This window comes from Lagenorhynchus albirostris, chromosome 3 (genome assembly GCF_949774975.1).
Source record: "Lagenorhynchus albirostris chromosome 3, mLagAlb1.1, whole genome shotgun sequence".
Taxonomy (NCBI): Eukaryota; Metazoa; Chordata; class Mammalia; order Artiodactyla; family Delphinidae; genus Lagenorhynchus; species Lagenorhynchus albirostris.
This window is the reverse complement of record NC_083097.1, coordinates 33239211-33264370: the sequence shown is the minus strand read 5'-3', so window position 1 is coordinate 33264370 and position 25160 is coordinate 33239211. Positions and strand designations below refer to the sequence as shown.

General features: G+C 38.5%; 2 pseudogenes; one reads left to right on the top strand and one right to left on the bottom strand.

The window, feature by feature from the left end:
* LOC132518290 (uncharacterized) overlaps positions 1 to 11429 on the bottom strand; it is a 41566-nt pseudogene extending 30137 nt beyond the window's left edge.
* Positions 11430 to 11918: 489 nt separating this feature from the next.
* LOC132518289 (putative RNA-binding protein 15B) lies at positions 11919 to 23903 on the top strand (annotated as a pseudogene).
* The last annotated feature ends 1257 nt before the right edge of the window (positions 23904 to 25160 follow it).

Here is a 25160-nt window from a genome sequence, read left to right as displayed (position 1 = left end):
CCTGAAAAAGAATTCAGAGTAATGATAGTAGAGATGATCCAGAATCTCAGAAATATAATGGCAGCACAGATTGAGAAAATACAAGAAATGTTTAACAAAGATCTAGAAGAGCTAAAGAACAAACACACAGAGGTGAACAACAATAACTGAAATGAAAAATACACTAGAAGGAATCAATAACAGAAAAACTGAGGCAGAAGAACCAATGCGTGAGCTGGAAGAGGAAATGGTGGAAATAACTGCTGAGGAGCAGAATAAAGAAAAAAGAATGAAAATAATTGAAGACAATCTCAGAGACCACTAGGACAACACTAAATGCACCAACATTCGAGTTACAGGGGTCCCAGAAGAAGAAGAGAAAAAGAAAGGGTCTGAGAAAATATTTGAAGAGATTATAGTGGAAAACTTCCCTAACATGGGAAAGGAAATGGTCACCCAAGTCCAGGAAGCACAGAGAGTCCCGTACAGGATAAACCCTAGGAAAAACACACCAAGACACATAACAAACTAACAAAAATTAAATTCAAAGAAAAAATATTAAAAGCAGCAAGGGAAAAGCAACGGATAACATACAAGGGAATCCCCATAAAGTTAACAGCTGATCTTTCAGCAGAAACTCTGCAAGCTGAAGGGAGTGGCAGTATATACTTAAAGTGATGAAAGAGAAAAAACCTACAACCAAGATTACTCTACCCAGCAAGGATCTCATTCAGATTCGATGGAGAAGTCAGAAGCTTTTCAGACAAGTAAAAGCTAAGAGAATTTAGCACCACCAAACCAGCTTTACAACAAATGCGAAAGAAACTTCTCTAAGTGGAAAACATCAGAGAAGAAAAAGATCCACAAAAACAAATCCAAAACAATTAAGAAAATAGTAATAGGAGCATACATATTCATAATAACCTTGAATGTAAATGGATTAAATGCCCCAACCAAAAGACACAGCCTGGTTGAATGGATACAAAAACAAGATCCATATATGTTCTGTCTACAAAAGACCCACTTCAGACCTAGGGACACATACAGACTGAAAGTGAAAGGATGGAAAAAGATATTCCATGCAAATGGAAATCAAAAGAAGCCTGAGTAGCAATACTCATATCAGATAAAATAAGCTTTCAAGACTGTTGCAAGAGATAAGGAGGGACACTACATAATGGTCAAAGGATCAATCCAAAGTGAAGATATAACAATTATAAAAGTTTATGTACCCAACATAAGAGTACCCAAATACATAAGGCAAATGCTAACAACCATGAAAGGAGAAATTGACAGTAACACAATCATAGTAGGAGTCTCTTAATATCCCACTTATACCAATGGACAGATCATCCAAACAGAAAATAAATAAGGAAACACAAGCTTTAAATGACACAGTAGACCAGATAAATCTAATTGATATTTATAGAACATTCCACCTCAAAGCGGCAGAATACACTTTCTTCTCAAGTGCATATGGAACATTCTCCAGGATAGATCACATCTTGGGTCACAAATCACGCCTTGGAAAATTTTAAGAAATTGTAAATCGTATCAAGCGTCTTTTCTGACCACAACGCTATGAGATTGGAAATCAATTATAGGAAAAAAAACTGTAAAAACCACAAATACATGGAGGCTAAAGAGTGCACTATTAAATAACCAAGAGATCACTGAAGAAATCAGAGAAGAAATATAAAAAACATAGAAACAAATGACAATGAAAACATGATGACCCAAAACCTATGGGATGCAGCGAAAGCAGTTCTAAGAGGGAAGTTTATCACAATTCAGTGTTACATCAAGAAACAAGAAAAGTCTCAAACAAAAAATCTAACCCTACACTTAAAACAACTAGAGAAAGAAGAACCCAAAGAAAGAGAAAGAGAAAGGAAACCCAAAGTCAGTAGGAAAGATATCATAAAGCTCAGAGCAGAAGTAAATGAAATAGAAATGAAAAAAAAAAACAATAGGAAAGATCAATAAAACTAAAAGCTGGTTCTTTGAGAAGATAAAATTGATAAACCCTTAGCCAAGCTCATTAAGAAAAAAAGGGAAAGGACGCAAATCAGTAAAATTAGAAATGAAAAAGGAGAAATCACAACTGACACTGCAGAAATGCAAAGGATTATAAGAGACTACTACAAACAACTATATGCCAATAAAATGGACAATCACGAAGAAATGGACAAATTCTTGGAAAGGTACAATTTTCCAAGACTGAGCCAGGAAGAATTAGAAAATATAAACAGACTTATCACGAGTAATGAAATTGAAACCTTAATTAAAAATCTTCCAACAAACAAAAGTCCAGGACCAGATGGGTTCACAGGAGAATTCTATCAAACATTTAGAGAAGAGCTAACACCGATCCTTCTCAAACTCTTCCAAAATATAGCAGAGGGAGAAACATTCCCGAATTCATTCTATGAAGCCACCATAACCCTGATACCAAAACCAGCAAAAGATATCACAAAAAAAGAAAATTATAGTCCAATATCACAGATGAAAATACATGCAAAAATCCTGAAGAAAATACCAGCAAACAGAATCCAATATCACATTAAAAAGATCATACACCATGATCAATGGGATTTATCCCAGGGATGCAAGGATTCTTCAGTATATGCAAATCAATCAATGTGATACACCACACTAACAATTTTGGGAATAAAAACCATATGATCATCTCAGTAGACGCAAAAAAAGCTTTTGACAAAATTCAACACCCATTTATGATAAAAACCCTGCAGAAAGTAGGCATAGAGGGAACTTACCTCAACATAGTAAAGGCCATACCTGACAAACCCACAGCCAACATTGTTCTCAATGGTGAAAAACTGAAACCATTTCCACTGAGATCAGGAACAAGACAAGGTTACCGACTCTAACCACTGTTATTCAACACAGTTTCGGAAATTTTAGCCACAGCAATCAGAGATGAAAAAGAAATAAAAGGAATCCAAATTGGAAAAGAAAAAGTAAAGCTGTCACTGTTTGCAGATGACATGATACTATACATAGAGAATCCTAAAGATGCTACCAGAAAACTGCTAGAGCTAATCAATGAATTTGGTAGAGTGCCAGGACACAAAATTAATGCACAGAAATCTCTTGCACTCCTATATACTAATAATGAAGAATCTGAAAGAGAAATTAAGGAAACACTCCCCTTTACCACTGCAACAAAAGGAATAAAATGCCTAGGAGTAAACCTACCTAAGGAGACAAGAGACCTGTATGCAGAAAAGTATAAGACACTGATGAAAGCATTTAAAGATGATACAAACAGATGGAGAGATATACCATGTTCTTGGATCGGAAGAATCAACATTGAAAATGACTATGCTACCCAAAGCAATCTACAGATTCAGTGGAATCCCTATCAAAGTACCAATGGCATTTTCCACAGAACTAGAACAAAAAATTTCACAATTTGTATGGAAACACAAAAGACCCCAAATAGCCAAAGCAATCTTGAGAAAGAAAAACGGAGCTGGAGGAATCAGGCTCCCTGACTTCAGACTATACTACAAAGCTACAGTAACCACAATAGTATGGTACTGGCACAAAAACAGAGATAGATCAATGCGACAGGTTAGAAAGCCCAGAGAAAAACCCATGCACTTATGGTCACCCTATTTTTGATAAAAGAGGCAAGAATATACAATAGAGAAAAGATAGCCTCTTCAATAAGTGGTGCTGGGAAAACTGGACAGCTACATGTAAAAGAATGAAATTAGAACCCTCCCTAACACCGTACACAAAAATAAACTCAAAATGGATTAAAGACCTAAATGTAAGGCCAGACACTATCAAACTCTGAGGAAAACATAGGCAGAACACTCTATGACATAAATCACAGCAAGATCCTTTTTGACCCACCTCCTCGGGAAATGGAAATAAAAACAAGAATAAACAAATGGGCCCTAGTGGAACTTAAAAGCTTTTGCATAGCAAAGGAAACCATAAACAAGACGAAAAGACAACCCTCAGAATGGGAGAAAGTATTTGCAAATGAAGCAACTGACAAACGATTAATCTCCAAAACATACAAGCAACTCATGCAGCTCAATATTACAAAAACAAACAACCCAATCCAAAAATGGGCAGAAGACCCAAATAGACATTTCTCCAAAGAAGAGATACAGATTGCCAACAAACACATGAAAGAATGCTCAACATCATTAATCATTAGAGAAATGCAAATCAAAACTATAATGAGATATCATCTCACACTGGTCAGAATGGCCATCATCAAAACATCTACAAACAATAAATGCTGGAGAGGGTGTGGAGAAAAGGAAACCCTCTTGCACTGTTTGTGGGAATGTAAATTGATGCAGCCACTATGGAGAACAGTATGGAAGTTCCTTAAAAAACTAAAAATAGAACTACCGTACGAACCAGCAGTCCCACTACTGGGCATATGCCCTGAGAAAATCATTATCAAAAAGAGTCATGTGCCACAGTGTTCATTGCAACACTATTTACAATAGCCAGGACATGGAAGCAACCTAAGTGTCCATCAACAGAGGAATGGATAAAGAAGATGTGGCACATATATACAATGGAATATTACTCAGCCATAAAAGGAAATGAAATTGAGTTGTTTGTAGTGAGGTGGATGGACCTAGAGTCTGACATACAGAGTGAAGTAAGTCAGAAAGAGAAAAACAACTACCATATGCTAACACATATATATAGAATCAAAAAAAAAATTGATTCTGAAGAACCTAGGGGCAGGACAGGAATAAAGATGCAGTCGTAGAGAATGGACTTGAGGACATGGGGAGGGGGAAGGGTAAGTTGGAACGAAGTGAAAGAGTGGCATGGACATATATACACTACCAGATGTAAAACAGATAGCTAGTGGGAAGCAGCTGCATAGCACAGGGAGATCTGCTCGGTGCTTTGTGACCACTTAGAGGGGTGGGATAGGGAGGGTGGGAGGGAGACGCAAGAGGGAGAAGATATGGGGATATATGTATATGTATAGCTGATTCACTTTGCTATGAAGCAGAAACCAACACACCATTGTAAAGCAATTATACTCCAGTAAAGATGTTTAAAAAAAAAAGAGAGAAAAAGAAATATTGTATGGTAATGCATATATATGGAATCTTAAAAAAAAAATGGTACTGATGAATCTAGTTGCAGGGCAGGAATAAAGAGGCAGACATAGAGAATAGACTTGATGACATGGGGTGGGAGCGCGAAGCTGGGGCAGAGTGAGAGTAGCATGGACATATATACAGTACCGAACGTAAAATAGCTGGCTGGTGCGAAGCAACAGCATAGCACAAGGAGATCATCTTGGTGCTTTGCGATGACCTCAGGGGAGGGATAGGGAGGATGTGAGGGAGGCTGAAGAGGGAGGGGACATGGGGACATGTGTATGCATATGGCTGATTCGCTTTGTTGTGCAACAGAAACTAACATGGTATTTTGAAGCAATTATATTCCAATAAAGATCTATTAAAAAAAAAAGCCAAGGGTCTTATGCAACTGGTATATGTTGTATAAAGGAAAATACATACCTTGCCTCTTAACAATCATGAAGTTAAGGAAAATAAGAGTAGTGGAGGTGATTAACTGAAGCTCCATACTTTTTCTTACTTGGTCAACACAGATAACGACCAAGGCCCAACTAGTGTCCTCAACAAGTTAACTGGCTTTCTTAACATGCAAACGGACAGCCAAAAAGTAGTGATATGGTGGAAAAGTGAACTTTTCCCGTCTTCTTCTCACTTACGAATTAAAATCTGAACTGTGGTCAACGAGGGTGGCTTTTTGATAGCTTATGTAGTGACCTGCTTAAGAGGCCTGCTCAAGGTGCCTGTAATTCTATGTCTGGCGTCACACAGCCTAATCCTAGAGTTTTTGATCAGCTCAGTTCCCAATGAGGAAGGATTTAAGTGGCGTAGTGCCTTTGCTCAGCATTATAATACTAGCAAACACTTGTTTAATATCTCCTATGTGCCTGACACTGTGCTAAACACTAATACCTAGATACTCACCTAAGCCTCACAACAAACCCATGATGTTGGTACCATTGTCTACATTTTATAGACGTGGCAACTGAAGCACGAAGAGTGTAAGTTACTTTGCCATAGTCCCACAGTCCCAGAGCCAGTATTTGAATCCAGGTAGGTTGGGTTCAAAGTCTAAACTCTTAACAGTTTTACTATATGCCTCTTCTGTATTATACTGCTTCTACATTGCGTCAACCTCTTTGTTTCTTGCTTTTAACTTTTAACTACAGCTATTACAGTAGCTGCGTTCTAGTAGGTATTACTACTAGTGTTAGTAGTAATTTCTGTTTTATTATTAAAAATAAGAAATTTTCATATAAGAGAAACTTGATAATTTAACTACATAGATCAGCTAATTCACATGATGATCGTATGAGGATACATTCTACACAGATGAGAAATTGTGACCCAGGTTGTACTGTATCCAAGGTGAGGCAAACAAGAACCTATAAACCTGAGACTTGAACCCAGCTCTTCTGATAGCAAGTGCAGGGCTCACTGACCACAGTGTGTCTCCTGCCTATAGCGTGGCTTTATTAGTGCAGGTTTTCTTTCTGAAGACCTGCCTTCACCCGTGGCAGGCCTATCCGGAACCATTAACTCAGAACCCAGTGCGACACTCCTACAAGAGATGTGCCCAGACAGCTGCAGGGGGTCATTTTGTTTTACCTCCTACTGTTCCTCCTTGCCGTCTTGGCCACCCTATCGTCTTCCTGCTTATTCTGGACTTGTTCTGGCCTTCCCATGGTTTGTAAGGGACTTGATTGGTTAGTTGTAATTAGTATTATTGTTACTTAGAAAAGGCCCCCGACATTCTTTTGTTGCAAAACTAGTAGATCATAAGAACGAGAGGTCTATAATAGCATTCAGAGTTTGCCAGGTTGTTATTGGGTCTCATGATCCATTATCCTTTTCCTGATAAGGACTTTTTTCATCATAAATTTGTTCCTGATAAATCAGATTCACTTTGTTGTCCTTAAAAATCCAACTTTTAGCAATTAACATTTATTTCAGAGCAAAATATAATGTTGAACATTATCAGATTAAAAAAATTGACAACTTCTACAACATGATAGTTAATTTCTAGTTGATGACGTTTCTTACGTTTCAGGAAAATCACTCAGTCAACTGCTTATGCTGAAGGAACAATTTGGTGACAGTGCAAGAGAGGGTAGATGGCTATCAAATGTTGCATATAACAGAGAAACCAAGCAAAGAATGAGCACAAAGGTATAGTTAGTCATTGTCCGCAAAAAAAGAAAAAAAAAAAAGCCCAGTTGAAACTCTGACAAACTCTGAAGACCTGAACATGCTATTTTAAATACATAAAATACCTTTGGTGGCCAACTTTGTAAGCTCTTTTCACACAGATTTAATTCAGTTTAGCACCTCTCTGCAGTTTTTTGGTCAGACCACATATGACAAGTTGTGAAAATTTATCAACAGCTCAGAAAGAACCACAAGCACTCAGGGAGGGCTGAGAAAAGAGAAAGCTAAATGAATAAAAATAATTGCTAGAGTTTGCAGAGGTATGAGTTGTTAACTAAAAATATAGATCTGATGGCATTCTATTGGCACTTCTGTCTTTGTGTTGCTTCAGAGCACCTGTCCTGGTATCTAAAATTAAGAGATTATAATCTTCGCTTTCATGGCGTACAATGGAACTGATGATAAAACACCATGCCTTTCACCTGGTATGTCATATTCAATCAGTGGACATTGTGAAAATAATACCTCTGGTAAAATGTTCATGACTACTGGGTATAGAAGTCAGGGCAAGGTAGACACGTAGCCAGACATCAACTTCATCTCAGCTATTTAAATTCTTCACATATGCATTCATATCTTACTTAATAAGTGAGTCAGCTTTTCTTTTTTATATCATACGCTATGTTCCATTGTGTAACATGTGATTTCCTTCTATCAGTTGCAAATCCAGTCTTTTGACTGACCTGTCTTTTTGTCCTCAAGTTTGTGTACTTATTTATAAAGCTCGTCTTCCATCTTCAGTTCCTATCAAAGTCCTTTCTATTTTCTTCTGTTTTCCAATGGTTCTTTCCTGTTTTTCTTTAGCCCTTCTCTGTGTCAATCAGTATCTGACTTAAAATTCAACAAATATCCCAAAATGAGTTTGTGATATTCTAAATACATTTAATTTTCTAAAAATTAATACAAAAGACAACTCTTTATTTACATCTGATTATCTCAGACAAACTCCTTGTTTTTAATTTCCCTAGTGGACAACAAATTTCTCTTCACTAAATATCCTGTAAGGAGATGGTCCTCTTTTTTTGGTTGCTGATTTTCTCTGTGGCTGAGATGATCTGTGAGCCAATCTACTAACCCTGAGTAGGAAACTAGTGATTTTTATTACTCAATGTAGTTCATAATTCTTCAAAGACTTCAGTTTACTTCATTTGAAATTTGAAAATTACTCCAGTTTACCTCATGAAAGATGACCATTCCATAACTAGTGTGAAATAACCCTCAGACTGTGAGTTTACCAATTCCAGTTTTATTATAGACTGAGTCTCTGTATGATTTCATGCCTTCAAACAATCAGTTGCTAAGATACTCTTTGTTAAACAATTCAGCAATTCAGTAGGGGATGTGGTTTTTGCCAAGTCATTCCAGTCAAAACAGGTGAACTGCAATAAAAATATGAAAGATTATGGGTCAGCGAACTCTTAACCTCTAAAATAATGTGGAAAATTGTGATCTGTGCATATATACATTTTCTAGGGAGAGGATTTATTACTATTACTAGATTCCCATTACTTTGCACAGTGCCTGGCACATTGTTGAATCTGAATAAATATTAGGTGAGTGAATTACAAATGAAATAAGAATTCTAAAAATGGTCCCCTCATTAGTAAAAAAAAAAAAAGTTTAGGAGTAACCAGAACCACGTTTTTTTTCCTTTGAATGTTCCCTCTCTACAGATCTCTTTAGTTTCTCCTCGGTATTCCTAGAAGGTGGATGTTAAAAGTTCTGAATTTATCTTTCATATTTCTTGACTGTTTTTTCATACCTTCCAATTTTTATCCCTTTATGATATGTTACGGAAATTCAACAGCTCAGTCTTCTGTCTTACTGGTTTAACTTTAGCTGTGTCTTTTCTACTATTCATTTTACTTAAAGGTTTGAATTTTAATTTCAACACCATTTTCCCATGATATTTATTATTTTTTTCTACTAGCCTGACTTTACTTCTTAGCCTTGATGATGGTTTCTTTTTTCTTATCCCTCTCCCAGAGATTCTCCATGATTTCTGGTCCGCTGAGGTTTCTTTTCTTGATTTTGAATGTAGTTATGAATTGAAAAGGAACAGATGACTCTCTGTAATTTTCAGAAACCCAAGATGATCAGAGCTGAAGGAGATGAGACATCGTGTGTGTCCACGATCTATAAGTAGAAGTTCTTACATTTTTCTTATGTGTCATTTGAGGTTGAAGACCACTCATTTAAAAGCATAGTGTTTCTCCTGATACTGCCAAAATTATATAGAAATGTTGTTAAGTAAAAAATAAAGAAAAAATCCAATGAATAAACACTAAATCACCCACAATTCTACTATTAAAAAATTGCTACTGCTACTGTTCGTATACACACTTTTTCATGTATTTAGACTTTTCTATCTCTTGCTTATTCAGCTGTGGGGATGGAGGAAAAGGAGTGTGGCAGATATCCAGGAATTGGGGAAAACACTTTAGGGTTAAATTAATAGGAGGAGATATTGTAATTTGATTTGAAAGGAGACAGCATTCTCTTTAGCAAAATAAGACCTAAAACCTATGCTCTTAGAGTTGGGGTGGGGTGAGAAGGATGTACTGGAAAGCACTGTCAGAAGGAAATTAACTTTCTTAGTGTAAGATGTCTTTGATTGCTATTGTTGTTGCTGCTGTTATTAGTATTATTTTCAGGCAACCAAAGACAAGAGTATCAGAAACAAAATGACTCCCAATGCTCTGTCTTCTCCTGTCTACTCTTAGAATGGGAAGCTTCCCCATCCTCTATCCCACACCAGAATGAGAGAAAGAATAGCTGTAGAAGAATAGTTACCTGAAGTTTCATATAATTAGCACAGGAAGTTAGGAAAATTTCTAAGAAACAGGAAAACTTGGAGCTTGCTAACCAGTAGGTTGATGAACACAGCTCTGTTTGAAGGGAGGGAAGTGAGGGGGACTTTGGGCTAGGAGAGGATGCTAAAAGGAGTGAGGCATTGTGGGAAGGGGGTAGCAAAATGAAAGATGGGGATGTATAGACGCTACTAACCTAGGGAGCATCTATGTGGGAATCCCTAGAAGGGCTGAGTAGTGGATCTCCATGCTTGTGTACAGTGCTTTGGGAGGACTTACATAGACTAGAGGTGAAAAGTCCTTGATTTCAACCCTTTCCGAAATTCAGTACAGTTGAATTCTGCCACTGTGAACCTGAAGTAGAGTTGATTGAAACTTACTAGGGTATGTGTTCAAATGGCAGAGGAAGGGGAATGGACCACGTCTCCACCTGGTCGATGACAGGCATCTAAGACACTTCGAATGTGTTCAGTGATGAGGGTGGGCCATCAGGGGAGCTGTTTTTAGTTATTATGGGGCTAGAGAAACAGGAAGCCTTATTTGCATGCCTGTAGCACATTTATCCCCAATTGTTTGCTTAGCTAACTTTCAACAGTTCTGTCGGAATCATATTTTCAAATGATAGCTTCTTTCCTCACTATGAAGAATAATCAGAGTGAGCAAAATTTCAAGTATGCGTTTCCTAGGTATAATTGAAATACATTAAATCTTAGGCACCCCACCATTTTTTTTGCCTTAGATCAGCTACATAATGTACCTGCAAGTATGAATATAGCTAGGTTAACCTGGGTGTGGATAATGTCCTCTAACAGAAGTCGAGAAACTTGGCTTGTAGTCTCAGCTTGCTTGTCAACTAACCTGGTGAGCTTGACCAAATTGCTTAAGTTCTTTGCACCTCAATGTGTTCCTCACTATGTAGCCCTCCATTATCAAACTAGAGCCTGGTCTTTGACCTCAGCTCTCCCGCTGCTCCTTTAACTGTTCAGTAAGAAACCAAAGAGTTCTGAGTTACTTTTAGTGGGAGCCCTGCAACCAAGTCAGTCTTAGAAATAACGAGACCCAAATGATTGTCCATGTTCAAGTAGTAGAACTGAAGACAAGTCCATTTTAGTTATTTTTGGATGTTGAGCTACTTCTTAAGTGGAAAGAGGGTGCTGTGGTATCAGGATGCTTTCACTTAAAGTAATGAAACACTAACTCAACCTGGCTTCTACCATACAAGCCCTTTTAAAAAGTTTCACATAACTTACCCTTCCATGGGTAAGGTAAGCATTAGGTACACAAGTTCTCTAACTTTACTTCCCTGAGATTCTATTGGCTCCATTCTCTTTCCCATGTTAGCTTTATCTTCTGGTTGAGTGACAGATAGTGGCAGTAGTTCAGGCATCCCACTTAAATATGAACATGTATGGAGGGAGAAGAATCCATTTCCTCCGGCCTTGTCTCCACTTAAGAGTAAGGAGTTTATTCCCAGAAGTGCCCCAGCTCACTCTCCTCATGTCTTATTGGTTGGAATTGTATTAAATTGTACTAAATATCTATCCATAAGCCAGTCACTGACAAGGAGAATGGATTGCCATGACTGGCTTAGATTCTGACAGTTTTTGCCCGTTTATTAGTTGCTTTTGAAGAGACAGAGTCCTGAATTTCCCTACTCTGCCAGTTTTGGTGATGTCACCTTAGATTTCTGATTGGCTTAGATTGATTAAGATTTACCATTGGAGTTGGAGATGCCTGAAGTTATTTTTAGAAGAGAGAGAATCCAGGTAAATCAAGCTTAGCAAGGAGGAATGGACACCAGTGTCCATTAGAGTCACTATGGGAGATGACTGTAATAACGAGAGGCATCTTTTTACAGATGCCTGTAAAAGATGGAGGAGGGACGGTGATCACGGAGAGTCCTGGGTCAGAGCAGCAATCTGTCAGTGGAGAGGACAGAATGATTTTAAGAGGAAGACAGACTCAGTTCCCAAATCAGCTCTATCACCCTCCAGTTATTTTATTGTGGGGAAATCAGTTAACTTTGTTGTCCCTCAGTCTCATACTCACAATAAGATGGGAATAATAATTTACCCCCTTTTGAATTAATGTTAAAGTGATATAAGAAATATAAAATGTCAAAAGGGAACTTGGCACATCATAGACAGTTATCATTATTATGTTGATGATGTGACTGACCCTCCTGGAGCAGTGATTAGCAGACTAAGTAGTGAGTTATTGGTAGTTGAATGGCTGTGCTTAAATACAACACTTGGCCTTTATTGAGTGCTTCCCATATGCCCGGGATCATTTATTGATTCTATCAACAAATCATTACTGAGTGCCTACAGTGTGTCAGGCCAGCACTGAATTACAAGACATAAACACCACTGTCCTCAAAAAGTTACAGCCTAGCAGGGGAAGACAGACACAGTAAATGCATAAAGCATGTAGGATATGAGGTAGTGCTGGGTACTGAGGGGCACTCTAAGGCAGGGAAGAAGGACAGGGAGGGCAGGGGTGGAGGCAAGCTGAAACAGGTGGTCAGGGAAGATCCTCCTGAGGAAGGCGACATGTGAGCGAAGAATCGAAGGAGGTGAGGGGGAAGGCCAAGTGGCATTCTGGAGGAGGAGATCTCCCAATGGAGGGGACAGCAAGTGCAGAAGTTCTGATGCTGGAAACATGGCTGGGAAGTCCAAAGAAGAGCAGCGACAATAATGTGGCTAGAAAACAGCAAAATGAAAATCAGAAAATAAAAGAAAAAGGAAAATCAGGAGGAGGTGAGGTCGGGAAGGTGGCAGGTGAGATTGGGTGGGGAGTGTGTAGAGCTTTGAACGTCATTTTAAGGACTTTGATATTTCATTCTGAGTGACATGGAAAGTTGTGAAGTGTTCTGAGTGGAGGAGTGGCATTCATTACTTTTCCTTCACCGTTCTTTTGATTTTCTTCTATTTACATTTCTTCTATTTATTATGTTTTTAGAAATAAAAGTTTTTTGTCAGTCCCTGCTTTGTTTCTAGCTTTCCAATCATCGCTGTGTATTAAGAATTCCTGCACCTGTACCAGCTGTTTGCTGCAGATTCCTAGACATGCTTCGTCTGCCCTGAAACTACTGAGAAGCGAGGGGGCAATCTCTCAGTAATCTCCTTTTATTTACCAACTGGATGTGGCCGTAACCTTTGCCTGCTTCGGCCTGAGGGGACCCTTGACAACTCCCTAAGGAGGTTGGGCTGTTCTTGGTTTCTAGAAATCTTTAGGAAACTGGTGCTTGTTAAAACTACCGCCAATCCCTTGAGCTGCCCAGGGGCTGCTGCCTGCCTGACGGCATTGCAATCTCTGCTGTGAACCAACAGTGAAGTCAAGCCTGGCACCTCCCTCTTAAATCCACCTGTCCTCATCCCATCAGACCTTAATGACTGCCTACATGTCATCTGGATTTTAGATGCCATATCTCTTGGTTATTGTTCTCACTGCCCTTTTAGGCATATGCTGGGGTCTCTTAGTCTATCCTCTTTGTGTCCTAGCTGCTCTTTCAAAATTTTTATCCTTGTCCCTCTGTGTTGTGTATGAGAAATTCCTTAGAACAACATTTTTACTTATTAATTCCTTCTTTATCAAATCCTGAGTTCATTTAGGTTTTTGTTATTTTTCATTATTTAAAAAATATCCTGTTTTTAATGTATATCTATTTTTATTTTATTTTCCTGTTTTTCTATGATAATTTATAATTCTCTTTAAACAAATGTTCTCCCTTTCTTTATTGCTATGAACATTCAAAATACTTTTTATAATTCTTAGATGGAACATTCTCTGATTATTCATTACCTAAATGGGGTTGTTTTTCCCATTGTAGATTTTGTTGACTGCCTCTCTTAGCAGTAAGTTACGTCCTGTGGCATGCAGGATAGTTTTTTGAGTGGGATGATTTTATCTTCTCTCTTTTCTCTTTTGTGCTCACCTCCTTCTTGAACAGTGGTTTTCTCTGCCCTTTCCATCTGGTCCTCTGAGCCTCCAGTCTAGAATCAGGTGTTTTGATAGGTTGGGGCTCCTGCTTTGCTGTGATGTTTGGTACAGTGTAGATCCAGGCTGGGAGCCGGTTCCTGAGCTTTGGGTTATGCTTTGTCAAGCAGCCTCGCGGAGCCTACGGTTTATAAAGTCTTGGGCCCTGGATGAAAGCAGTTTTCTCAGCTTCCTTCTATGAGCACTGAAGAGGGGAGGGTGGGCAGAGGGCAGTACTTCCATGGCAGCGCCTGGCTTCAGGCAGTGAGCCTGAATCCTAGCCCACATCTGCTGTGGGATTTTAAATTCTTCTTCCTCTCACTCACTGGAATCTTAACTGCCCTGCCTGTTTCTAGACTACAAACCCTGTGGATTCTGGGCTTTCACCATATTCTTTGCTTTGCATTTCTGTTCCTATTCTAGTCCATAACAATATTTATTTCATTTTGAAGCCCGGTTATATATTTTAGATTTTCTCCTTTCAGATTTTTCAGTTATTTTTTTGAAGGAGAAGGGTATATCAAACTCTGGTTAATGCAGCATCTTGACTGGTGTTTTCAAGTAAATTTTTAGGTAGAAATTTAGAACGCTGTTTGTGTCAGTTTTGTAACTAGTCAAATCGTAATTGTCTTACCTGCATGTCTTAGTCTGCTTGGGCTGCTATAAGAAAATACGATAGACTGGGTGGCTTAAACAATAAATGTTTATTTCTCACAATTGCGGGTGCTGGGAAGTCCAAGATCAAGGTGCTGGAAGATTCAGCTCTCGGTGAGAGTCCTCCTCCTGGCTTGCAGATGGCCACTGTTTTCTCTGTGTGCTGACATGCCCTAGTCTGTGTCCTCACACTGAGGGAAAGAGAGCTCTAGTGTCTCTTCCTCTTCTTATAAGGGCACTAGTTCCATCATGAGTGCACCATTTTCATGACCTCACCAAACCTAATTACCTCCCAAAGGGGTTAGGACTTCAACACATTAATTTTTTTTGTGGGGGGGGGAGTAATACAAACATTAATTCCATAACACTGAGCTATTCTTACATTATTGTTTCTTATTTGGCTTCAGAACCATGGTTCAGGTATTCAATAGGTATATTGCTTTTTAATTTAAAGACAGTAAAGAATTTCTGCAACCCTTACCAACTGAGCTGGCTTCACATCTGTCCAAACCAGAAGCAGAAAGAATCCAGTTCGTTGCCCCCAGGGCACAAGCTTCTAGAAATTTGGCCATTACGTGAGTGATTCACTTCAGTGAATTAGCCCCTTTCTATGATTTTAATTAATGGCAACCAGCACTGTGAGGAAGGTGGCAGCATTGTTCACAGCAGTAAGTCTCTCATTTGGGTGCATAACTGTAAGGGAGAAAAACAAATGTACATATTCCTCCTTAATAGCAAAATCATGCGTTTGTCCTGATCAAGTGCTGCCAAACTATTCACACAAAGTCGAAAAATGAGTCACACATAACATTCTTTGGGACTTCTGCCCTTTGTTCTTCCTGTTTAGAGAATTAAGATGAATTTAGAAATCTAATGACTGTTGCCAGGTGAGACGAGAGCAAGGACTGTACAAACTCAGCTCCAAGATGGCAAAGGGAATCTAACTCCTCTGCTGGAGGATGGGTGGTGCCCTGGGTTATGAGGGGTTTCACGGGTGTGTTTAAGCATCTTACCTTCTCAGAAAGAGGCAAGGAATCCTGTCTCTTTATCTGAGACTCTTTATCTGAGAGCACCAAACAGTAAACATCAAACTTTGTCTAGTGGAAGCTACTTTCAGGAATAAAGATATACATAGATCGATCTATCTATCCATCCATCCACCCATCCATCCATTTAGGCTAAGAATAATTAAGCACCTTTTTTTTTCCCTATTAGATAGAGTCTCTGCAGTATTTTTGTTGTACTTCTGCCTTTCTCTTAAAACTCTTTTTAAGTTAGGAGACCTGATTCTAAACCTGTTTCATTTCTAGTTTAATTGTCTACTCAGTGATTCTGTGGGACCTAGAGACACTTATTGATACTATTCAAAAAATGGTCCTCACTAGATTCCAATCTCTGTTCTTCCATTGTTTGGAAGTTGTGGGCAAGTAGGTGTGGTGTTCATTTATTTATTGAATGATTATTTACTTTGAAAAATATATTGAGCACATACTACATGTCAGAAATTGTACCAGTGTCTGGGGCAGAGAAATGAACAAGGGAGATAGTCCTTTATTTCAATGAGCTTTAAGTCCAGTTATAATTATATATATTCTATTAATACACATTTATTAAGTACATATAGCTTTAATGTCTTTCGTATTTTGAAACAAGACTATTTTGTTTCAAAAGTACTTGAAACCTTCAAGATGCAAGACATGCAGATTGTGTTAGTTGCAGTGACTGCATTAGGTTTTGAGCAGTAATGCCCATAGAGGTGATCGGTTGCAGCAGGAAACTATGGCATTCAAAGGGAGGGTGATGAGGATAAAGAACAACACCCAATAATCAGAAATTCACTTGCATTTATCTTGGGAATGCATATGACACTTTTTAAAATAAAAGGTAGCAGCTCATTTTCATTAGAAACACATGCCTTAATTCATTGATTATTATTTTTTTTCGTTGATTATTTTGATTAGGCTACATGTATACATTCTGGAAGTCCATGTTGAGTACCAGGAAAATCTCCCAAAAACTCAAGATGAAAAAATCATTTTTTTTGAAGGAGCAAGGTGGTAGAATTCTGTTACTTTCTCATCACATGAATGAATTATAGGGCTGCATATTCAATCCACCAGTCTTTGTGCCATGCCCTTGGTCCTTCTTAACTGAAACTTTTTTGCTCATAGCTAATAAGGCAGGTCTAGGAGTACCAGGTAACCACATAGTCTTCCTTACCCAAATTCAGAGACTGGCCAATGACCTATTTTGTAGCCTGGTGTAAAAAGATATATAGGCCAATCTGACTTTCTCTTGTTTGGACCAAATTAGGAAATGCAGAGAGAAGTGGAAGGCATATCAAAGGACATATATAGAGAATTAAGCTATGTGGTTGAAATCATAAGTCAAGGTCAAGCTGGTGTTAGAAGAAAATAGATTATTAAAGGAGAAACATAAGAAAATATATGAAGGTGAAAAAAAAGAATCGAGAAATTGGTGATGGGATAGAGAAGGGCAAGCAGAGATATTAGTGACATATTACTTCAAGGTAGGCATAAAGTCTGAAAACTGATAATATTATTTCATCATGCACTGAAATGGAATACCAATAAACCATTTATTATGTATTTGGTTATTTTTACAGACTTGGTGTCCAGACTGTAGGTGGAGGTTCTGCAGCCTGGGCTGTACTATGTATCCCACTCTAGTTGTTTGACTTTTCCTAGATTCCTGTGCACTTATGTTCATACAGCACTGCCTCACTATCACCAAAATCACTTTGTTTCTTGGATAACTAAAGTGAATCTCCTTTTCCTCGCAACCAGAAGATGCTAAACTGAACCAAACTCTTTGAGGATAGAGTCCATTTCCTAGCATGGGTTTATATACTTTCTTTGGGTTTTCTTTGTTCTTCCTCTTCTTGTGGTCTGTAAAATATTTTGGCTTCTGGAATTTGTAAAACTTACATTTTCTTAATGCTGTACACCGATTAGTGCTTTTTTCCCATGTAAATATTTCTACCACATTATAAACTGCAGTGTTTGATTTAGACCATCGATTTGTATGTGCAGCACAGAAAACAAACTATTCGGTTTACTTCTATCTAATAATAACTCTAATATCATGCTTGCCAAAACCTCCATTAAGGACGTATGCCTTGACACATTGATTCCAATGATAGGGAAAAGCACCATTTCCCAGCAGCTGGAGATTTGATGTTGCTTTTGAAGGGACAAAAGGATCCCACCAAAATATTTATATAGCTTGAAAACTCTAGGAAGCCCTCAGTAATAAGCAGGATTATAGGATCCCTAGTAGAACAGGATTGGGAGTTCTTAAAAGGGTGTAAGTTTGCTCATCATAAGAATATGGTACAGATGGATGAGACCTGTAACATGGAACAAAAGTCAAATTTTAAATAGTAAATTTGGGGAGCAGGGGCATGAAGAAGAGAAGCAAAAATAAAACAAATCTCAGATTGAGAATAGTATTATTTATACTCAGTTTTTTAGTAGCCCAGCAAAAGGGAAATCAGATGATGATGTAGTTCTCATTGTCTGACAATAGGGCATACCATATATTAGCGTATTAAAAGAAATTTTTTCCTGTCACTTTGATCTGAGGTGAAAGTATCATGTGGTCTTTATACAGAAAGCTTTGAACAAAATTATGAATCTCAACCTATATGCTGACTTAAAGTTTTTAAATATATTAAAAGACAAAATTATGCACTAAATACGATTCTTTTTAACTAAAAATTCACACGTATTCCATTTTAAAATTGGCTCTTGGTAAAAGTCAAACTCTTTAAAGGTCGATTGTGTAAAGACGTTTATGGAGGCTTGGGGTAGAGATTGAGTGATATGCTCAAGATATTTTGCTGTTATGTGGCTTCTTTGGGTACAGGATAAGACTTATTCCCTTCTAATATTAATTGATGTGAATAAAATGCTCAGTTGAAATGTAGAGGAGTAAAAAGCATTCGAAGCGGGCTTCCCTGGTGGTGCAGTGGTTGAGGGCCCGCCTGCCGATGCAGGGGACACGGGTTCATGCCCCGGTCCGGGAAGATCCCACATGCCGTGGAGCAGCTGGGCCCGTGAGCCATGGCCGCTGAGCCTGCACGTCCAGAGCCTGTGCCCCGCAAAGGGAGAGGCCACAGCAGTGAGAGGCCCGTGTACCGCAAAAAAAAAAAAAAAAAAAAGCATTCGAAGCTTCTCATTGGGCGATCAATAGGATTCGGTGGGTATGCATAATAAATGAGAGTGTAAAATTGAGGATTCAAGGGTCTCTTGAAACACATTATCGTGTTTTGGATCCCTTTGAATGTATTTTCTCTCCTCTTCCTTTCCTTCCTATCGTTCTATCTCATTGAGGCTGGTTTTACTCAGGTTCTGATCATATTTAGTAAATTAATACATTGAGAATAATAATCCTCTTCTCCTCCCAAAACTGCTCATCTTCTTGTATATTCTCCCTCAAGTGATTTTTTCTCCCCACTAATTGCATATAACCTTTTAGGTACCAAGACCTCCATTCTGCCACATTAACAATTTTCAAATCTGTCTTCCCATTCTATCTTTTTTTTTTTTTAACGTCTTTATTGGAGTATAATTGCTTTACAATGGTGTGTTAGCTTCTGCTTTATAACAAAGTGAATCAGTTATACATATACATATGTTCCCATATCTCTTCCCTCTTGTGTCTCCCTCCCTCCCTCCCACCCTCCCTATTCCACCCCACTAGGTGGTCACAAAGCACCGAGCTGATCTCCCTGTGCTATGCAGCTGCTTCCCACTAGCTGTCTATTTTACGTTTGGTAGTGTATGGTATCTCTCACTTTGTCACAGCTTACCCTTCCCCCTCACCATATCCTCAAGTCCATTCTCTAGTAGGTCTGTGTCTTTATTCCTGTCTTACCCCTAGGTTCTTCATGACATTTTTTTTCCTTAAATTCCATATATATGTGTTAGAATACGGTATTTGTCTTTCTCTTTCTGACTTACTTCAATCTGTATGACAGACTCTACGTCCATCCACCTCATTACAAATAGCTCAATTTCATTTCTTTTTATGGCTGAGTAATATTCCATTGTATATATGTGCTACATCTTCTTTATCCATTCATCTGATGATGGACACTTAGGTTGTTTCCATCTCCTGGCTATTGTAAATAGAGCTGCAATGAACATTTTGGTACATGACTCTTTTTGAATTATGGTTTTCTCAGGGTATATGCCCAGTAGTGGGATTGCTGGGTCATATGATAGTTCTATTTGTAGTTTTTTAAGGAACCTCCATACTGGTCTCCATAGTGGCTGTACCAATTCACATTCCCACCAACAGTTCAAGAGTGTTTCCTTTTCTCCACACCCTCTCCAGCATTTATTGTTTCTAGGTTTTTTGATGATGGCCATTCTGAGTGGTGTGAGATGATATCTCATTGTAGTTTTGATTTGCATTTCTCTAATGATTAATGATGTTGAGCATTCTTTCATGTGTTCGTTGGCAGTCTGTATATCTTCTTTGGAGAAATGTCTATTTAGGTCCTCTACCCATTTCTGGATTGGGTTGTTTGTTTTTTTGTTATTGAGCTGCATGAGCTGCTTGTAAATTTTGGAGGTTAATCCTTTGTCAGTTGCTTCATTTGCAAATATTTTCTCCCATTCTGAGGGTTCTCTTTTTGTCTGGTTTATGGTTTCCTTTGCTGTGCAAAAGCTTTGAAGTTTCATTAGGTCCCGTTTGTTTATTTTTGTTTTTATTTCCATTTCTCTAGGAGGTGGGTCAAAAAGGACCTTGCTGTGATTTATGTCATAGAGTGTTCTGCCTCTAAGAGTTTGATAGTTTCTGGCCTTACATTTAGGTCTTTAATCCATTCTGAGCTTATTTTTGTGTATGGTGTTAGGGAGTGATCTAATCTCATTCTTTTACATGTACCTATCCAGTTTTCCCAGCACCACTTATTGAAGAGGCTGTCCTTTCTCCACTGTACATTCCTGCCTCCTTTATCAAAGATAAGGTGACCATATGTGCGTGGGTTTATCTCTGGGCTTTCTATCCTGTTCCATTGATCAATATTTCTGTTTTTGTGCCAGTACCATACTGTCTTGATTACTATAGCTTTGTAGTATAGTCTGAAGTCAGGGAGCCTAATTCCTCCAGCTCTGTTTTTCGTTCCCAAGATTGCTTTGTCTGTTCGGGGTCTTTTGTGTTTCCATACAAATTGTGAAATTTTTTGTTGTAGTTCTGTGAAAAATGCCAGTGGTAGTTTGATAGGGATTGCGTTGAATCTGTAGATTGCTTTGGGTAGTAGAGTCATTTTCACAATGTTGTTCCTTCCAATCCACGAACATGGTATATCTCTCCATCTATTTGTGTCATCTTTAATTTCTTTCATCAGTGTCTTATAATTTTCTGCATACAGTTCTTTGTCTCCTTAGGTAGGTTTATTCCTAGATATTTTATTCTTTTTGTTGCAGTGGTAAATGGGAGTGTTTGGATGATCTGTCCTTTGGTGAAAGTGGGGTGTTAAAGTCCCCTACTATGAATGTATTACTGTTGATTTCCCCTTTTTATGGCTGTTAGTATTTGCCTTATGTATTGAGGTACTCCTATGTTGGGTGCATAAATATTTACAATTGTTATATCTTCTTGGATGGATCCCTTGATCATTATGTAGTCTCCTTCTTTGTCTCTTCTAATAGTCTTTATTTTAAAGTCTATTTTTTCTGATAGGAGAATTGCTACTCCAGCTTTCTTTTGGTTTCCATTTGCATGGAATATCTTTTTCCATCCCCTCACTTTCAGTCTGTATGTGTCTCTAGGTCTGAAGTGGGTCTCTTGTAGACAGCATATATATGGGTCTTGTTTTTGTATCCATTCAGCGAATCTGTGTCTTTTGGTGGGAGCATTTAATCCATTTACATTTAAGGTAATTATCGATATGTATGTTCCTATTCCCATTTTCTTAATTGTTTTTGGTTTGTTATTGTACGTCTTTTCCTTCTCTTGTGTTTCTTGCCTGGAGAAGATCTTTTAGCATTTGTTGTAAAGCTGGTTTGGTGGTGCTGAACTCTGTCAACTTTTGCTTGTCTATAAAGGTTTTAATTTCTCCATCAAATCTGAATGAGATCTTTGCTGGGTGGAGTAATCTTGGTTGTAGGTTTTTCTCCTTCATCAGTTTAAATATGTCCTGCTAATCCCTTCTGGCTTGCAGAGTTTCTGCTGAAAGATCAGCTGTTAACCTTATGGGGATTCCCTTGTGTGTTATTTGTTGTTTTTCCCTTGCTGCTTTTAATATGTTTCTTTGTATTTAATTTTTGAGAGTTTGATTAATATGTGTCTTGGCATGTTTCTCCTTGGATGTATCCTGTATTGGACTCTCTGTGCTTCCTGGACTTGATTAACTATTTTCTTTCCCGTATTAGGGAAGTTTTCAAGTATAATCTCTTCAAATATTTTCTCAGTCCCTTTCTTTTTCTCTTCTTCTGGAACCCCTATAATTCGAATGTTGGTGTGTTTAATGTTGTCCCAGAGGTCTCTGAGACTGTCCTCAGTTCTTTTCATTCTTTTTTCTTTATTCTGCTCTGCAGTAGTTATGTCCACTATTTTATCTTCCAGGTCACTTCTCCGTTCTTCTGCCTCAGTTATTCTGCAGTTGATCCCATCTAGAGTATTTTTCATTTCATTTATTGTGTTGTTCATCATTGCTTGTTTCATCTTTAGTTCTTCTAGGTCCTTGTTAAATATTTCTTGTATTTTCTCCATTCTATTTCCAAGATTCTGGATCGTCTTTACTATCATTATTCTGAATTCTTTTTCAGGTAGACTGCCTATTTCCTCTTCATTTGTTCATTCTGGTGGGTTTTTATCTTGCTCCTTCACCTGCTGTGTGTTTTTCTGTCTTCTAATTTTGCTTATCTTACTGTGTTTGGGGTCTCCTTTTTGCAGGCTGCAGGTTCGTAGTTCCCGTTGTTTTTGGTGTCTGTCCCCAGTGGCTAAAGTTGGTTCAGTGGGTTGTGTAGGCTTCGTGGTGGAGGGGACTAGTGCCTGTGTTCTGGTAGATGAGGCTGACCCTTTCTCCTCTCCCCATTCTATCTTTTTGCCACTGTATTTGTTTATGAGTTTATTATAACAGTCTTCTAATCACCTCCAATTATGTTTTCATATGGTTCTAGAGTAATCTTTCTAAAATGCTAATTTTTTTTCTTCTGCTTACAATCCTTCAATACCTCCTTCAGGTCTTAAATGTGAAGACTGGCAGACAGTATTCTCAATGACCCAGACTTTGCTTACGTGCCCAGCTATAGTTTGACATTCTTATATCAACTTTGTTATCTATTCCTACTGAAACGTCTGCAGCTCCCTTGAAAATGTCTTATGTGTGCTTCCTTGCTCTTTTACTTATCTTCATCTTTACCTGGTACAGTTTTCTCCATTGCCATCCGATTTTGCCTAACTCATCCTTATTTTTTAAAACTAACCTCAGGTGATCTTCTCTTATGCTCCCCATGTTGAGTTAGTTTCCCCAGCTTGGGGCGTTGAGAGCAGACCACTGTATGCATGGTGGAGACCATTCTAGCTGAGTGAGGAGAATAGAGTGCCATTGGGTCTAGAAAACTCCTCTAAACCTTCTTTAGTTGTTGCATGTCATGGACACTGAGTTGAGAGCTAGGTGCCACGATAGGGTAAAAATGGGCTTCTTGTGTTAAAAAAAAAAAGCTGCTTCCCGAATCAGTGCACATCCTAGAGGAACATTGGGGGTTATTAGTGATTTCCTCAGAGATCATACTCATGAGAGTAAGCTGACCCAGCTGAAGATTGTCCAGTCCCTTCAACTGGATCAATTCAGGCTTGACAAAGTCATGCAATACATCAAGCAGGGGAACTCCAATGGCCATGTGGTGCTCCTAGTTACCAGGTGACCCCAGTGGGCCTGGCGGTGAGGAGATGCCCATGATGGAGCAAGGCCTATCTCAGGAATGTGGTCTCCTACTTGAAACAGAAGCAGGCTGTAGGGGTGATCTGCCTGCCAGTGAGTGGGTCCATGGGGGAGGGGGAAATGAAGCACAAACATGCTGCCTTGTATGTATTCCTGCCCCGCAGCCTCTTACAGCAGTACTTCCAATCAGCACTAAGGACATTGGGCAAACTAGAGGAAGAACATAGAGTAATAGTTACAATCAGAGACACTGCCTAGCCCAAACCTGTTTTTTTCCAATTCCATTTTTTTGGGGTGTCACAAAAGCAGTTATTTTAAAATCTCATCCCTTCCCTGTCTCACACCTTGGTTTTAATTCTCTGCTGGGATATTTTAGTTCATCTCTTGGGGAACCAGAGGTCCTGTCCACCACCAAAACTAAGTTTTTAGGTTTTGCTTTGTTTTCACAGTTATGAGAAAGGGACTCCTGTTATATTGATGTCTAGCGTACAGATACTGTCTGTTGTGTTATGTATTTTTAAAAAAGTTGTTTTGACTAACTGTATGGGGAGTTGTCAGTGAAACCTTTGTCAAAGGATGGACTAATAAAACACACAGGGCGATGGTAGTGGGATGAGGTGATCCCATAGCCTAAGCTGGAGGTGACCTGCAAGGTCATAGGACCATGAGGAATGAGGAAGGGATCTATTTGGGTCTATAAAGCTTAGAGTTGAATCAGAAAGAGAGGAAACTGCAGATGCTCCTTGGGAGCAATTTCTCTAGGCAAAAAGTAGACCTTGAATAGCCAGGTGCTGACTTTAGCACTGCCTACTGACTAAGAGAATAAGTGCTATTTTGTTGGGTGCCAGTGGGTGTCAGAACATTCCCTGAGGACTCACACCAGAAGAGTGTAAGCCACACACTTCTTTCACCAGCATCCACTCACTATTTTAGGGAAAGATGTGTAAATTACTGGATTTAATTAAGTATTAAATTAGCTCAGATATTTTGTCTCTTTTTTTGCTAGCCAATATATGGGGCTCAAGAGAAAGGCATTGTCTAAAGAGAAATTAAGAAATTAAATTTTCTATTTATATCTAAATGGTAGCGTGACTTGAAATTTGGGACTTTGTTACATGCCCATAAGAAAAAAAAATACTTTAGAAAACATACTTTAGTTTCAGGAGAAATATTTACAAGAGTATGTGCAGAGAAGTTCCATAAGCTAGGTCCCCATGCTACAGGTGAACTTTCAATAAGTACTTTTTCTTCTCAGAGACTTCTACTCACTGTTTTCCCCCTCACTGGTGTATGCTCTTGTCTTTTTGATGTTTATTATTAGATTTTGCTTCTTCAGTGAGGATATCAGAGAGCCTAAGTCATTTCTGGAAACCAGCATTTTATCCTTGTCCTCTTGCTTTCCATCCTACTGGTCCTTGCCAGAAGTCCCTGGTTGCCTGGTGTAAGAAAACATCATAATTATCTCATTAATATTTGGTCCTGGCCTTCTTGCTAATCAGATTAATATTGCTGAGA